Below are 15,102 nucleotides of genomic sequence, written 5' to 3'. Positions count from 1 at the left end.
CCAACTTTCAGAGTTGCACAAATACCGTAGGAGTTGGATAGCGGGAGCATGTGTAAATGAGATCCTGCTATCTGTGCACAGGACCGGGATGATGTGTGTGTCTGTGTGTGTGTTAGAGGCTGGCCCAGAGGCTGGGACACGTAGAATGGTGGTAGTGTGTGCATGTGTGTTATTAAGACAAGAGGAAGAGCCATGGGGAGGCGGGGGTTGGCCCGCTGAGTAGGACTAGGAGATGGGGTTTTGGGCAGGGGCTTGTTGATTCTGGCCAATGGACACATTGCCTATTTGCAAGGCCGGCTTGGAGCCTAATGGGGAATCAGGAAGAGGTGGCTTTTCCCCTTCTGCCCTGTCCTGCTGAAGCATCTCCTGCTGAAACACATCCTCCCTCTGCAGGGGCGCCTGGAGAACACAGGCCAGCTGCAACCGGGGCTCCAGGACACAGGGTAGTAAAGCCGCCTTGCTTCCTGGGAGTAAGCAGCGGCTTGGCCAGGCCCCTGAATAGAGCAGGCTCTCAGGTCCACTGAGATGGTCCGAGCGGCCCCAGAAGCACCAGAAGCCTGGGCTTACGCTGGCCTCTGTCCGAGAAGGAACCCTCACCCTCCCATGTCCAAGTTGAGGGTCCCTGGAGGCATTTGTGGATACATAGACCCTGTCACATCTGCCTGCACGAGACCTTCTGCAGTTTGTTGCAGGAACTCTCCCCTGAGAGGCCGTAGCCCTGCCCTTGGGTGCGTCGGCATTCCTGAGACCTCAGCCAATGTCCCTTTCTTTCTCTGAAACCCTTGTTTGCCCCCAAAGACATTTCATTGCCATTTTCTCCCTCTCTCCCTCCCAGGCTTTGTCATTAAATGTGATGAAAAACTCCTGGCTTCTTGGTTCTCAGGACCGTGGAGACAACGCATCCCTGGGTGTCCTAGGCGCCGTGGCTAGTGGATTGCCAGTTGGCTGGGATCTGATGTTAGGAATGTGGGGTCTTTGGGGGAATTGCCCTCAGCTGCCAAAATGGTTCTAAATACATGAAAAGTAGGTTAACTTGCTATACTCCTTGCGTTTATTCTTCCAGCTGAAATTTTCTTGATTTTTTTTTCCCTTTCATTTTATTAGGTTAATAAAACTTGGTTTTCGAGCGTTTCCCTGCCCCAGGAGGGCAGTGGGCCCCATGTCCAATTCATCAAGTGCCTAATGAGTGGCCTCGGAGGTCCCGGCCCATCCATTCCAGGAGCTCTCTCTGCCTCGTAAAGGTGAGGCCTACGGGCTGCTCTGTATATTTTGTCTGTTGGTTTCCCAAATTCTCCTACCAGCTCAACTGTCACTTTTCAGGATTTATACGAGGCCGACGGCACCGCGGGGCAGCGCCCCTCCCCAGCAGAACAGCCCTCCTCTGCCCGCTCTTCACACACACCACACACCCCACGCCATAAAACAACGCTTCTGCAATAAAGTGAAATAGAAATGTGTCGATGCTAGCATTTTAGCACATTCCAGCCAGAGGGCTGTGGGAAATGCCTTCCTCTACATGAAGGAGGGAAGTTCTGTGAAAGCCGGGGATAAAACAGCGTGAGAAAAGGCCTTTGGTGAGAAGAAATAGTCTGGTGTTTAAAATAAATAAATTAAAAATAAAACATGGGCCTGTGTGTGAGTGTGTGCATGCACTGACTAAATTCCTTATACACATACATTTATGTGGCCCTGGTTTGTGTTTTGGTGTTTTAGAGTAAGAACAGTGAGGGGGAAAAGTGGATGTTGCTTGCCCCCTGGGCCCAGTGTGTGGCTCTGTCTCCTTCTAGAACATTCTTGCCTTTCCTTCCCCTGCAGCTCTTTTCCCTTTGCCAAGTTGTCGGGACCCTGCGAGCTCCAGGCTTGGGTGACGTCTGCCCCCAACACGGAGGGGAAGCTAGAATCTGGGCACCAGGAACTCGAGGTACACGTATCACTCAGGGCCCGGGAACCTGAGAGACCTGGCAAAGGTTGAGAGAGTGGGGCGGTGGCTGGGTTGCAGGGTCCCCGGGGCCAGATGACCCCCAAATTTCCACATAGCAGTCTGGCTGGGTCTGGGTTCCTCCTCTCTGGACGGAGCCTCCAGATATCACCCGGCCTCTAACTAAACACTCCAGCGGGGCGTGCACGGTTGCTAAGAAGTGACTCCGCATGACCTGTGGCTTTTTCTTCCCTTCCTTCCTTCCCGTGGCTTCCTGAGCATGGAGGAAGGAGTGTGGAGGGGAGCTCAGCTTGTTCTGCTGGTGGTGGGAGGGAGCTAGAGAGCGGCCTCACCGGGCTCCGGCATTCTATCACCACCGCCCAAAGCCAGGGCGCAGGCCTGTCCACAGAGCTGGCTGGGGTGGGGGACTCCTTTCAGTGCCTGGGATGTGCAGAGGTGATGCTCCCAGGCTGTGGGGCGGAGGCGAGGACGACGGTCCCTCGTCTGCAGGCTCTTTCCATGGAGGAGGAGGATTCGGGAAGGTCTCTGAGGCCGGGCCGGGGTGGGGGGTGGGCATCCATAGCTGGATCACCCACGGGTGAGTGGCACCGGCCAGCACCCCCCTCCCTCCACGTGGGGGAGACACAGTGCAGATCAGATGGCTCTCAGCAGGGACCTCAGTCACCCGGCCCTGCACACCCGCATATTCCCCATGGGCTGAAGAATCTCACGTGGCTTAGGGGACCCACAGGGGAGGGAGGCTGTGAGCAGCCCGTTCTAATGGGCCTTGGGGTCCAGTTCATGCCCCGTGAAGACCCTCAGCTCAGGACTGGCCTTTCTCAGTTGGCCCCCGACCCACCCCGAGGCTGCTTGAACACCGCTCTGAAGCAGGATTTCCCATGAGGAGCTGGCCTTCTCCCCCGCACGCCCTTCTTACCGGGCGCTCATTGTGCATTAGATTATCTTCTGAAAATATACTTTGAAGGGTTTTTGTTTTGTTTTGTTTTTCCTACTTGACACTCTTGAATCAAGTAGGCCATTTATCTTTTAGGCAGAAGAATTTCAACAGTTACACTGCATACTTGCTGGAGGGTCACAGTCTCAAAGCATAGAAGTAGTTTAAAAATTTTTTCATCATGGGTTTATTCTTGTCTTGGCTCCCCCCTGTACTTTGCAGCTTTCCTACCCTCTAACTAATCCTCCCAACTGCTGCCCACCCCCACCCCCCTCATGGATCCAACCCACCTCAAGCTAAACTGAAAGGAGCATTCATGCCCAGGCCATCTGTTTGTTTAAACTCACCCTGTGTTAGTCCGTGTTAAATGCAACAGAATGGAGAAAAATGTAATTCTCTGTCGGCTTTTGATCAAAGAGAGTTTTTTTTTTTTTAATTCAAGATGGATTTCTGAAGGACAATGTTATACACAGTCTGTGTGTTTCTGAGTTTCAGTGTTTAGTTGATTTCGGGGAAAATTTTTTTTCCCTTTTGATCCCAGGGAGAAAACACACACAAACACATCTCAGAGCCACAAACATTGCAAGTCGGGCCCTTTTCTGTGTCTCAGCTGAAGAGTGGAAAGGGACTGCCTTTAACTTATCAACACAGCAAGAGAATTTGAAATGCGGCGCGGCTGCTCCATGCAAACCCTTTCCAGCTTCTGTGGGAACTCAGGCAAGGTCACTCTTGTATGGGCAAATTTAGGGCCCAGCACACTCCACACCCCTCACCCCCCACCAGCTCAGAAACACGCAGGTCCACGCTCACGCCACCCTCTGATTTCTGATTTTCACCACCAGTCATTAGAAGTACATTTCTCCCCTCACTCCCTCAGCTTCGGAGCAAATGCAAATAAAAAGTGCTTAAAATGGTTAACATTTCCTGTCACCGAAGGCTTTCGTTAGGGGTGGGGGTCGCTGAGTTTTAAAGTGTATTTTCATAGGAAAACTCATTTCAGGTCTGCGGCAGGAACTCGGGCCGTTTCGCACGGCGAATTTCAGGGTTTGCGATAAGCCTGTGTCCTTTACAGGCGGTCGAATAATGCTTTATATTACGCGGGTCAGGAGAGCAGTATCCAGGTTCACACTGAGATTAACCTGGGGCCCAGCTCAGGTCACAGGAGAAAAAATTTAAATATGTCCTTTTCCCCCACCTTCCCCTCAACTGCTCACTTTCTTTTCCTTTATTGGAGAAAAAACCCAAATTTGGTACTTTAATTTGTTGTGTTTCTTCTACTGATTGTTTAGCTAGTGATTTTGCCAACTTCCTGGATGTTCACTCGAGTTCTGCACAAAGAGCCACATTTCCTTCTGGAACCAGCACCGGGACCCAGACAGAGGAGCGGACACTGGAAACTGTGAGTATTCCAGTCTGTCCTGCGGCTCTGGCCCTGGTCGTCCCCTCCCGTCAGGCCTCCCCTTTCTTTCTCTAGCGGTTAACTTTCTACGGGGCTCCCCGTCTGAACCCGCTCTGTCGGCCCTCAGCACCATTCTCAACTTTTAGGAAAAGAGACTCTACAATTTCTACACAAACATCGGATAGGAAGGGGAGGGGGAGCGTGCTTACCGATGGCAGTGACTTCAATTTTCATTTTGAGGCTCCGAAAGATGGAGAAAGTAAACAGAAGCAGGCTGGTTTATTTCAGGGGCTAACAGGGAGTCCCTGCTGAATTTACCTAATAAAACGAATTTTTTAAATTTTCATTTTCTCATTTCATTCCAGCAGAAAATGAGTTCGCTTTTATAATATCCAGATCTTTCAAACTCTATTGAGTGAGAAATTAAGTTACAAATGTAAATACCTTGGTGTGTATATATATATGAAATGAATATATATATATATATACATATATATGAAATGAAGTAATTTGTGACTGTAATGCAATAGCAAGCCTGACTTTAAGGCTCCTAGGACACTTAAAAAAATTTTTATGATGCATAATAAAGGAAAATAAAATTCAGTAAAAATGTTTTTCTTTTAAAATGGATGAATTTTGATACTTAACAAATTTAATTGTAATTTTCATTTAACAAAAGTTCTTTTAAAAAATTTATTTTTCTGAACATCTTGTCAAATGTTGGGAGGATTGTAAAGAAAACATATGTTAATATTCTAGGTCACAACTGACTTCTTCCCTTTCCATAAAACTATTCCAAGGAGTATGGGAAATTGTAAAACAATGTCGTTTTCTCATGAAAAGAATACCCTGACTTTAATTACCAAGAGAAAGCAATTAATGCTCAAATTTCAAGGCCAATCCAGTGATCAGTTAGGAGCAGGAAGAAGGGGGGAAGCAAGACTGTTACTTGCATAAGGAAATCCAGAAATCGACATCATGCAGATGTATAATCAGAATGTGATTGTATTTATAAGGAAAAGTTATATAAACTTCAAAAATGGTAGTTGTTTTGCTTAAGTGCCTGAAAAAAGAGTTTAGAATAATATTTGGGTTATCCCAGTTTTTGTGCTCTTGTGTTCCCAAAGCCTTGTTAGATTGAAGAACTCCAAAGGAATAGTGTGTGTGTGTGTGTGTGTAAGCGCACGCGTGCACATGCATGCTCACCTCCCCCCACAGTTCAGCCCTGAGAAAGTGTGGAGAGAAAAAGGTGGGGGCTGACTGGTGACCAAACAAACAAACAAACAAAAAAAACCCTTTCGTTCTAGAAATTCATAACTCTTAGAAATTAAAAATGGCAGTTGTCTTTCTTTTTTCACCTTCTCTGGGGGTTGTTGCCTGGGAAGGGGGGATTGAGGAGAACCAGTTTTCAAAACTGCTACAGACCAGTTTGTGCAAAATGGATATTGCCACTTTCCTGCACTTTTGATTATTTTGTTCTTGCTGTCCTGTCTCCGAAGTGGTGGCCTTGTACATGTTAAATACATTTTGTAAGTGGTCTAATGTGAATTGCCGAAACAGAAACCTTCCCCCTCTTAGGGAGGTTCCTTTAGTGTCCAGCAGATGGCGATGTTACTTCTAGAGTGACCCATGGGGTGGGGGTGGGGAAGATAGAGACTAAAATTTAGTCCCAGTTGTGTCAGGAACCCCTTCCCCTCTCCGGAGCCCATCCAGTGATCTCTAAAAGCAAGAAGAACAATTTTGTTGTGGCCTGGCCTGAAATGTGCCAAACCATCCGAGAGCATTAAAGTGTTAAGGCAACTGTTAATTACCAAGTGTCTTACCTTCCCGAAATGGTGTGAGGCAGCACCCAGCTAAAGCACAAACACCTTCTGGAAATGTTCAGAATGAAAATGGAAGATGGTTAGCAGCTATTTCAATATTTTATCTGTTGCCCATCTATGTTTTGTCAAGTAGAAGATCTCCTCATGGTTCTTCTGTAATGTTCATGAAGAATGCACTTGTTACAGTATTGCATAGAATCTTATTTGTGTACAAATGACCAGTTAAAATCGGGCATGTACAGATAGTGATACCAGAGTCTCACCTCGAGAAAGTCTTTTCCTTTTGAAAGTGATGAATGCACATGGGACTCCCACCCTGGACATTGTATTTTATTATATCAGCACCTGCTAAATGGTATCACCAGCTTCTTAAAGCTTTTAAACCTCCATCTCCCATGAATGAAACTCTTCTCCCACTGGAAAAGTTTCTACTTTATTCCAAAAACAAGCAAACATTTTTCTCTCCCCACTTCTTTGCTAGAGAGAATCTCAATAACGATGAGCATGTCCTTTAACATATTTAACGTTAAAATGACTTTTAAATATTTTTTGGAAATTTCAGTGTTTTGGTTCTTCATGGGACAACATGATTCCTTAATTTGATTTATATAATAATTTGCCATATCTTATTTTAATTTAAAAAGAAATAGGGTGCATGTTGATAATTATTTTAAACAAATTGGAATTCAACAATAGCCACAAAAAGATTTATTTATTTTCCTAAAAATGATGTTATCATTTGTCCTTGGTGGGGAGATAGGCAGGAATTCATTTTACTCCAAGTGTGAAATGCTATTTAAAGACATAGGAATATGTAGATGCAGCAGAGTACAATGACTTCATCCTACTGGTAGCAATTAATCATGTGTTGCTCTTTAAGAATTTAATTGAATGATATGCCAGCTTTTATTCCTGTATGTATTTACAAACTGAGCAAGATACCGACTATTCATGACTTCAATCTATGTATTAATAAAATGATTGTGCAAAAAACCAGCTGTTTAAATAAACTCTGTTCCGCTTTAAAGATGTTGCCCTTTGGGGAGAAAGTCATTTAAGTATTGAGTGGCAGTGGCCAGTGAACAATATAGTTAAAATGAAAATAAATCTTCATGAAACTTAGTTCTAATTTTCTTGAGCAAGATACTAAACCATAAAAAATAAACATTGTTTATGGAGCCAGGTTTGTATCAAGTGAACCTCTGTAAAATGATACGAGAAAATATGGGCTTGTCTGTCTCAAGAACTTTGGTTAGCTAGCAGAACAGAGAGAGCTATTTGATACGTAGAAACCGAAGAAAGTAAAATTAGTGATTCTGGAGAGAAGTCCATTCAGATTTGTGCAGGCCCAGGGAGGTGACTGTATTAGAATTCACACACACAAAGCTGTGTCACTTGGCACCTTGGCTTAAGGGATAATTTAATTACACCACCTATTAACGCTGACTTACGTTTCTGCTCCGGCCAACCTTCTTACGATCTTGTTTATTTCCAGAAATCACGTTTGTGACAGCTCTAATAGGTCATTCAACAGCGAACATTTTCTCATTTAGTTGAAAATATTTCAGGTTTCAGACACCCAACAAGAAAAAGCACTTTCAGACTTCATGAAAATGAATAAACTTGTTCGGGGCAAGACTTTCAGAAAATGAATTCAGCAAACCTATGTGATCAACTTCAGCCTAAAATATTATGTTTCAGTTTGCCAGCCAGGCTGATGGGGCCTCAGCTGATGCAAAGATTATTGCCTCTTCTGGGCTTTCTTTTTTGTTTTTTTTTCTGGTAGACGGGCAGAAAGTGGCCCTGGTACCATCTTTGCATGTGGGTTTACAGAAAGAGCACGGGAAGCCTGGTTGCCGGCAAGCATGTTGGGCTACACATCCCTGACTTGGAGTGATGGTGCACTGTTGCAGATTCTGAGTCCTGTATTTGTAAACTTTCCACTTTTTGTTTTTTGAGAAATTCACGTTTGATCTCTGCCAGCAAACAGCCAGGGGCTGGGGGGCGGGGGTGAGATGTACTTCCCTCTTAACAGCTGAAGGCAATCAAAATGCTTATTTTGTGTTTTAGTTAAAAGGTAAAGGAGAAGAGAAAAAGACACCCAAATAAAGCAGGAGACACAGTTGGCATGGAGTCATCAACCCTAAACTGGCAGTGCCAGGAATAAGCCGACAGGACACAATGCATTTTATCCCCCCTCCCACCCCCTGCCCTGAAATTTTCTTGGAGGGAGCCGGGGCATCATGGGGATTCCATTTAAGGGTCAGCTAACGTGTTTAAGCTGCGTGTCAAGAGAAAGACGGCTGAAATCCTTTGTGCAAACAAGCGCCAGAAACTCAAATCCCTGCCTGTCTTCTCAGAAACAAACTTGCCCAGCGTCTTCTGTGTGGTTTGGAGAAATGATGTTGGAGGCCACTCTTCAGTGGCCTCGCATCGCCGCCTCTGCACGGAGGTGTCCAGGCAGGAGTGACGGGAGGCCCCAGACATTCCAGGCTGCTCTCCCCAGGTCTGTTCCCAGCCCGTGGTGGAGGCTGGCTTGGTGAGGAGACGGGACACGCTCTCGTCTGGGGTAGCTGAGACCAGTCCACAAGCGGGAGGCCTCCTGGGCACCCAGTCCCACGGGGCTGGGCAACTTCTCGGATAGTGCGGTCGGTGCTGCTGTTCATTTCATCACACATAGGTTCTTGGAGTTCTAACCTTGCACACGCAGTCAGATGACAGATTCCCAGTTTTGATGATTTGCGAGTTGTGTTTCTCCACCGGAATCTAAACGGCATGATCGTTGCGTATCTATCCAGAGTTTGAACATGCCGGGGTCACACAGGATAACTGGATGGTGCCTCACAACGTGATGATGCGATTGGGAATGTCCTTGTCCCTTCTTGACAGTCGAGGAAACTGAGTGGGGTTCCCAGGAGGCCCAGTGTGTGTGCAGGGCTGGCAGAAGTAAGGTCTGAATCCAGGCGGGGGGATCACAGTCCCCGCCTTCCAAAGCAGGACCCCAGGGGCCCTGCCAGTTCAGTACTATAGAGTGATGGCAGCTGAGTCTGAGAGGCAGGGCTGGGGCCTGAGCAGAGCGTTCAGGCAGGTTTGGGTTCCCGCAGGGCTCTGCTCTCCTTCCCTGGGGACTCTTGGTGAGGTGTTTAAGTTTCCAGAGTCTAGGTTTCCTCCTACATAAAATGGAGCTGGTGATCTTTCTTTTTCAGGTCCTGAGGATCCGAGACTGTGAATAAGAAGGCTGGACCCCTAGCATGTGTGAGATGGAGGACTGGGTCACGGCCGTCTGTGGGCTGGTTCCCGGAGCCCAGGAGCACACCGGCAGCGAGAGGGGCCGCTTGGAAACGGGTGACTCCGGTGAGTCTCTCAAATTGCTGGCGTTGATTTTCCCTCCGGCTGCCATTCCTGCCTCAGAGGCTGGAAGAAGGGAAAGCCCAGCCGCAGTAGGCACTGACTGAGTGTCCTCTGGGCATCTCCCTGTAGGCGTTTGCTCCTCGCAGGTGCTGCCTTGGGAACAGCCTGGGCCTCCCCAGGAGCCTGCTTTGGGCGTGCAGAGTCTCCCCCACCCAGCCGTCCTGGGTCCGAACCAGGGCTCTGCTTGTGTGCGCTGGCTTGGGACCAGGGAGACTGAGGCAACTTGTTCCCAGGAGGCTCCCTCTGTGCCCTCAGCCCTTCCTGGCTGGCTCTGTGCGCGGGCTGAGGGCTACATTATTCCCCTGGCTGCCTGCTGGGTCCCCAGGCTCCCTGCTGGGTCTGGCTGGTGAGAGGTGCTGGTGAGAGCTGGGAGGGAGGGTTGCAGAAGGGAGAAGCCGGGTGCCCCCCTTCCTCCTCACCCCCTCCCCGCCCCCCACCACCCCCTGCCCGGGCTCCCATCTCAGCAGTGTGCTGCTGCAGAGGCAGGCTCTTGCCAGCTGGGGCCCCTCTCTGTCCTTCTAGCCCCAGGGTGCCAGCAGCTTCCTGCCCATGTGATGCATATCTCCCAGCTCCCCTGGTTGGCTTCTCCGTTTTCCATCATCAGAGCAACCAGTTCCACATATTGAATTCTCTGTTTTAAATACTCAGCGAAGTTTCTGTTTTTCTTGGTTGGACCTAGTGATCCACCCAGGCTCACACCTCAAGGGGAAGGGGTCTTGGAGTCAGAGGGCTTGGACAAAGGCTCCAGCTCCCCCACTGCCTCCTGCTGGACCCTGGACAAGTCACTCCTTCTTTGCCTGGGGGAGGACCCAGGCTCAGAGAGACCCCTGTCTCCCCCTACCCCTAGTGCCTCCTCTGGCCCTGCTCTGGGCTTTTCTTACCTGTGCAGGTGGAATGCATGCATAAGTGGCCTCAGGGCTTCATCCTTTGCTGAGGGCTTTGTAGCTCCTTCTATTAAGTGGTGGGTAGATTTCCCTGTCCCTGGAAGCTGGGTTTCACTCTGTGACTTGCTCTGGCCAATAGGGTGCTGGCAGACGTCACTCAGGCAGAAGCTTGGAGGCACACTTACCTGCCTCCACTAGTCCTTGGGCACCTCTGCCATCTGTGTGAGCAGGGCCTGAGCTCCTGGACTGAGGACGGAGAGGAGATGCTCATTCACCCCAGCAGAACTTCAGACGAGTAAGTAGCCCAGCCAGCGTCAGCAGGGACGCCTAGCTGACCACTTCAGCCGCGGGGTGGAAATGCCCCAGGTTGTGTGCCTTTGTTACACAGCAGGATGTGCTGACTGATCCATGTCACCGGACACTGAGCAGCTCTCTTCACTTTGCCCAAGGGCAGGGGTTGTGGTGTAAATGGGCCTTGGGAATGATGTTTGTGGAGCCAGGAGCCTAGACTGAGATTCTAGCTCTGCTCCTTCTTGTCAGGTGTCCTGTGAAAGTCAGTTTGATTCTCTGGGCCTCAGGTTTGTCTTCTAAAGATGGGGATAATTGTAAGGCCTGCCTCCTGGGGGTTGGAGGGACTGAGATGGTGGATGCAAAGTGCCTGGAACATAGTTGGTGCTGGACAAACATTGTCATTATTATAAACAGAGTTAATGATAATCTCATGCTATAAAAACCAACCACCACTACTGTCTAGCCTCAGTCCTCCTCGCTGTGCTCCCTGACACACCCACAACTCTCATTCCTCCAAGGCCTCAGTGCCTTTGCACCAGCTCTTCCCTCTCCTCCAGTGTGGTTCCCTGTCCTCCAACGAGGGGCTCACCTCCTTGCCTCAGGGCTTATATGCAGGGGATTCTGGGTATTTCGCTTCTCCTTCCTGTCCTTTTGGGCTGTTCCAGGTGACCTGGGGTGAGCATCTCTCCCAGCACGACACCTGGGCCCACGTGATGAGATGCTCCTCAGCCTTTCCTCAAGCTCGGGAGGTGTGAGGGTGTGGCGTGTGGGAGAGAAAACACAGACCTGGTAAGACGAGGCTTTGCTGTACCCTCGGCCCTCCACCGCAGCCACTGTGAAATGACTGTGTCCCCCCTCTTGGTCAGCAGGCAGTCGTTCCAGGGGAGGAAGTATCTGTGGAGCCCGACTCTGCCCAGCACTTGGGTGGTTCTGGGTTTACAGCTGTGAACAACAGACAAGGTGGTTTCTGTCTTGGCCCTCAGTCCATGGGGAGGCCAGACATGTGCTGGACAGCTGCGGGCTTTGGGGGAGCATTGGATGGGGCACTGATGTGTAGGTAAGGGGTTTGGGGGAAGCCCTAAGATGAGCTTCTGAGTGGAGATGTGAGGGGCTCAGCCTGTGGTGGGGACGGAGCAGTGGCGTCCCCAGCACTGGCCTGGGCAAAGGGAGCATGAGGACGGAACGGGAAACAGGGAGGGTGGACGAGGGGGCACGTGATCAGAGACCATAGCCTTGGCCAGATCACCGAGGTCGGGGCAGGTAGCTGCTTTCAGCTCAGCTCCACATTCCCAGAGCCGAGCAGGCGCCATCTGGGCATCCCAGCTGCACGGACAGAGACACCGAGCCCCTATCCTGAGTGGCCAGCTCCCTCTGTCAGCACCCCGGGAGGAGGCAACAGCTCAGGGGCGCTACGATCTGTGTCACATTGTGCGTTGGGAAACCTGAAGGCTGGTTTCACTAAGAAAATTAATAGATAAACAAGCCCAAATAAATAAAATACTTACGTCAGTGAATAGAGGCACCAACTTTTCAGTGCTCCAAAGAAGACAGAGAACGCTGTGATTGAGTGGTATTGATGTCAATCCTCTCTGCTAGACAGCAGGGAGGTGGGAGTTATTTCCATGGAGACGGCCTGTCTAACCTCTATTGTGTTTACTCTCAATGATGAGGCCCTAGTATTCAGGTGCATGTGGGTCAGCTGCAGATAACAGAGGGGTGTTGTCCCCGGCGGGGGAGGCAGGGGTGGCGGACCGGGCAGGGACCCTGGTTCTCTCCATCTTCGGGGCTCTGGACCTGTGGGCTCAGGTCTGAGGTGAGTGGCACGCCTCTGAGACTCTGGCATTCCAAGAAGGATAAAGGGCCAGGGAGACGCTGCTCTGTCTTGTCCTCTGGAAGGGGCCCCCTCGGGGCAGCTCACCTCCGTCGCCTGGCTGGGACCATGTCACCTGACCACTCACTGCAAAGGAGTCTGGGAAACTGCATATTTTTAGTCGGGTCGCTTGCCAAGCCAAACAAAACCAGAATCCTGTCAACAGGGAGGAATGGGGTGGGGAACAGATGCGGTTGGGCGACCAGCAGAGGGCCGAGGTGGCGCAGGTCACATCTGACGATTACGTGACGCTCTCCTGATGCGAAGCGGAAAGAGATACTTTTCTGTACAGAAACCCTTCTGATGAGATGTTTATCTCTTCACATTCTGGATATCTCACTCATGGCCTCTTTCAAAATAAAGTGAATTAATATGTCTCTACCAGTCGGGAAAATAAAGGATTGTTGTTTGGGGCCAACGCTTCCCTTAAAAGCGAGGGGCTTCTTTTATGACTTTCAATTCACAGGGAAGGAATTCGAGGCACAGAGAGGTTGGGGGTTTGCCCAGAGTCATACGGTGTCAGAACCAGACAGGGGTCCAACCTGCAAGACTCTCCCCAGGCTCCAGGACCCCAGCCCCGCGGCTCAGGGCTGCTGTTGGGGCTTTAGGAAGGTCTCCCCAGGGTGGGCAGAGGTGGTGTGTGGGCCAGCCTGGGGGGAGGGCAGCCTGGCCGCTGTGGTCACAGCCTGGGAGGCCCTTGGGGTGGGTCTTGGGCTGCCCACTGCTTCCTTTCTCTGTTCCACACCTCTCTTGGGCTCCCGGTCAATCTGGGATTGTCCGTGAGTCGGGCCCCTGAGCTCAGAGCCGGGCCCTGGGAGGGGCTTCTCTCTGCTCCTGGCTGACAGCCTCCTCGACCTCGCTGCGCTCTGGGGCCACAGAAGGCTCTGCTGCGGCCGGCGGGCTGTGAGGTCACAGGTCAGAGCCCAGAAAGTGCCATCGGGCTGTCTGTGTTCACACCTGTCTCCACGCATCTCAGAATGGTGGGCAGCACAAGGCCCTTCGCAGGGCTGTCATGAGGGGCAACGAGGAAGGTGGTACCACGGTGGGCGGGTGCATCTGGTGGGGGTGGAGAGCAGTCACTCTCCTGCTGTCCCAGAACCCTGCTCAGCCTCCGATTCCTGGCCTGGAGCGTGGGAATGCTCTCTAGACTTACCTCAAGGGCTGCCAGGAGTGCTGCAGAGAAAGGCATTTCAATAGTTAACGTTTGCTGAGCGCTGGTCACCTGCCGGGCCTCTGCTAGACCTTTCACTGGACGTCTCTTTCATCCATAACCGGGTCAGGCCACACTGGGCGGGAGCAGTGAGTATCAAATGTCTGCCCACTCTGGCGCCGAGCGACCCTCTCCTGAGTCCTGGCTCCCCTGCACCCAGCACAGAGAGGGCGGGTCCCCAACAAATGTTCCTTCCTGACTCGCAGGCTCTTTGCATGTCACAAATAAGCAACGGCATCTTCCCACAGCCCACTCCTCAAAACCCAGTTGTAAAGTGAATGATAAAATAGGTTAGGAAAATGCAATTCAGAAATTACATTACAGTAAAGTTGTATTTCTGAAAAGGGCTGTCAGCGAGGTCATGTCAATGATGAACAGTCTGCCATAGAAGTAAGACACGAGGAGCCCTATCCTGAGCGGCCATTAAATTGGAGAAGTGGCATGCAGTCCTCTCGGGGGGCCACTATGAACACGGGGACCCTGCCATGGTGTGGCCACACTGCCCAGACAAGGTCACTCTTCTGTTTATTGCAGTCAGCTTTTTCATCTTAGATCCACTTTATGGTTCAACAAACATTTAATTAATGTTCCATTTCTCATTTTAGAATGTTGAAGGCTTTAGGGCGTTATATGGAGGGAAAGTTTTCTGAAGAGAGTTGCTCAGGGAACTCTGACCTCACTATGCCTTCCTTTCTCTGGACAGGTCCCCGGGCCGCCCAGTGTCCATTGTCAGACCTTGGGGTGCTGTCCTGGGGCTCAAGTCATATTGTTAGCTGGCAATGGTGTTTCCCTCTCACAAAAGGAATTTTGAGATGAAAGCTTCCCTAGCTGACACAAATGCCAGTTAGAAATGTGTTAAGCTCCACATCACAAAGAGTCCACCTTGAAGTGCCTTAAGCCAGCCTGGAGTCATTCTCCTCACACAACAAGATGTCTGGAGGAAGGCAGCTGCTGGCCTTGGTTCATTTGCTCAACAAAGGCAAGCCAGCATCTCATATGGCTTGTGTCAGGGTCCTGGGGCTGCTGTGACAAATGACCGTAGACTTGGCCACTTAAACCAACACAGATGTTTTCTCTCAGAGTTCTAGGGGGCAGAAGTCTGGCGTGGACCTCATGGGGCTCTGTTCCTCCTGGCCTACTCCTGTGCCCCTTGGCTCCTGGCTCCTGCCTGCACCTCCAGACCAGCTCTGCATCTCCCCCTTTCTTCATCACAGCTCTTCTCTGACTTCTTCTTCTTCCATTTCACACTCTTAAGGACCCTGTTATTACACTGGGCTCATGTGGGGAAGTCCAGGATGTCCTCTGCATTTCAAGGTCAGCTGATTAGAAACCTTAATTCCC

The 15,102-nt window shown here is 50.2% G+C and overlaps 1 long non-coding RNA gene across 1 annotated transcript; it reads left to right on the top strand.

Moving 5' to 3' along the window:
* The first annotated feature begins 1,036 nt into the window (after positions 1 to 1,036).
* LOC139177053 (uncharacterized) lies at positions 1,037 to 14,166 on the top strand. Its single transcript, XR_011561438.1, has 5 exons — positions 1,037 to 1,241; positions 1,816 to 1,921; positions 4,163 to 4,272; positions 9,302 to 9,449; positions 10,530 to 14,166. It is a non-coding gene; the product is annotated as an uncharacterized lncRNA (long non-coding RNA).
* The last annotated feature ends 936 nt before the right edge of the window (positions 14,167 to 15,102 follow it).

The sequence above is a fragment of the Bos indicus genome, chromosome 18 (genome assembly GCF_029378745.1).
Source record: "Bos indicus isolate NIAB-ARS_2022 breed Sahiwal x Tharparkar chromosome 18, NIAB-ARS_B.indTharparkar_mat_pri_1.0, whole genome shotgun sequence".
NCBI lineage: Eukaryota > Metazoa > Chordata > Mammalia > Artiodactyla > Bovidae > Bos > Bos indicus.
Note: the sequence above shows the minus strand (reverse complement) of the source record. Positions and strands in the feature narration are given on the sequence as shown.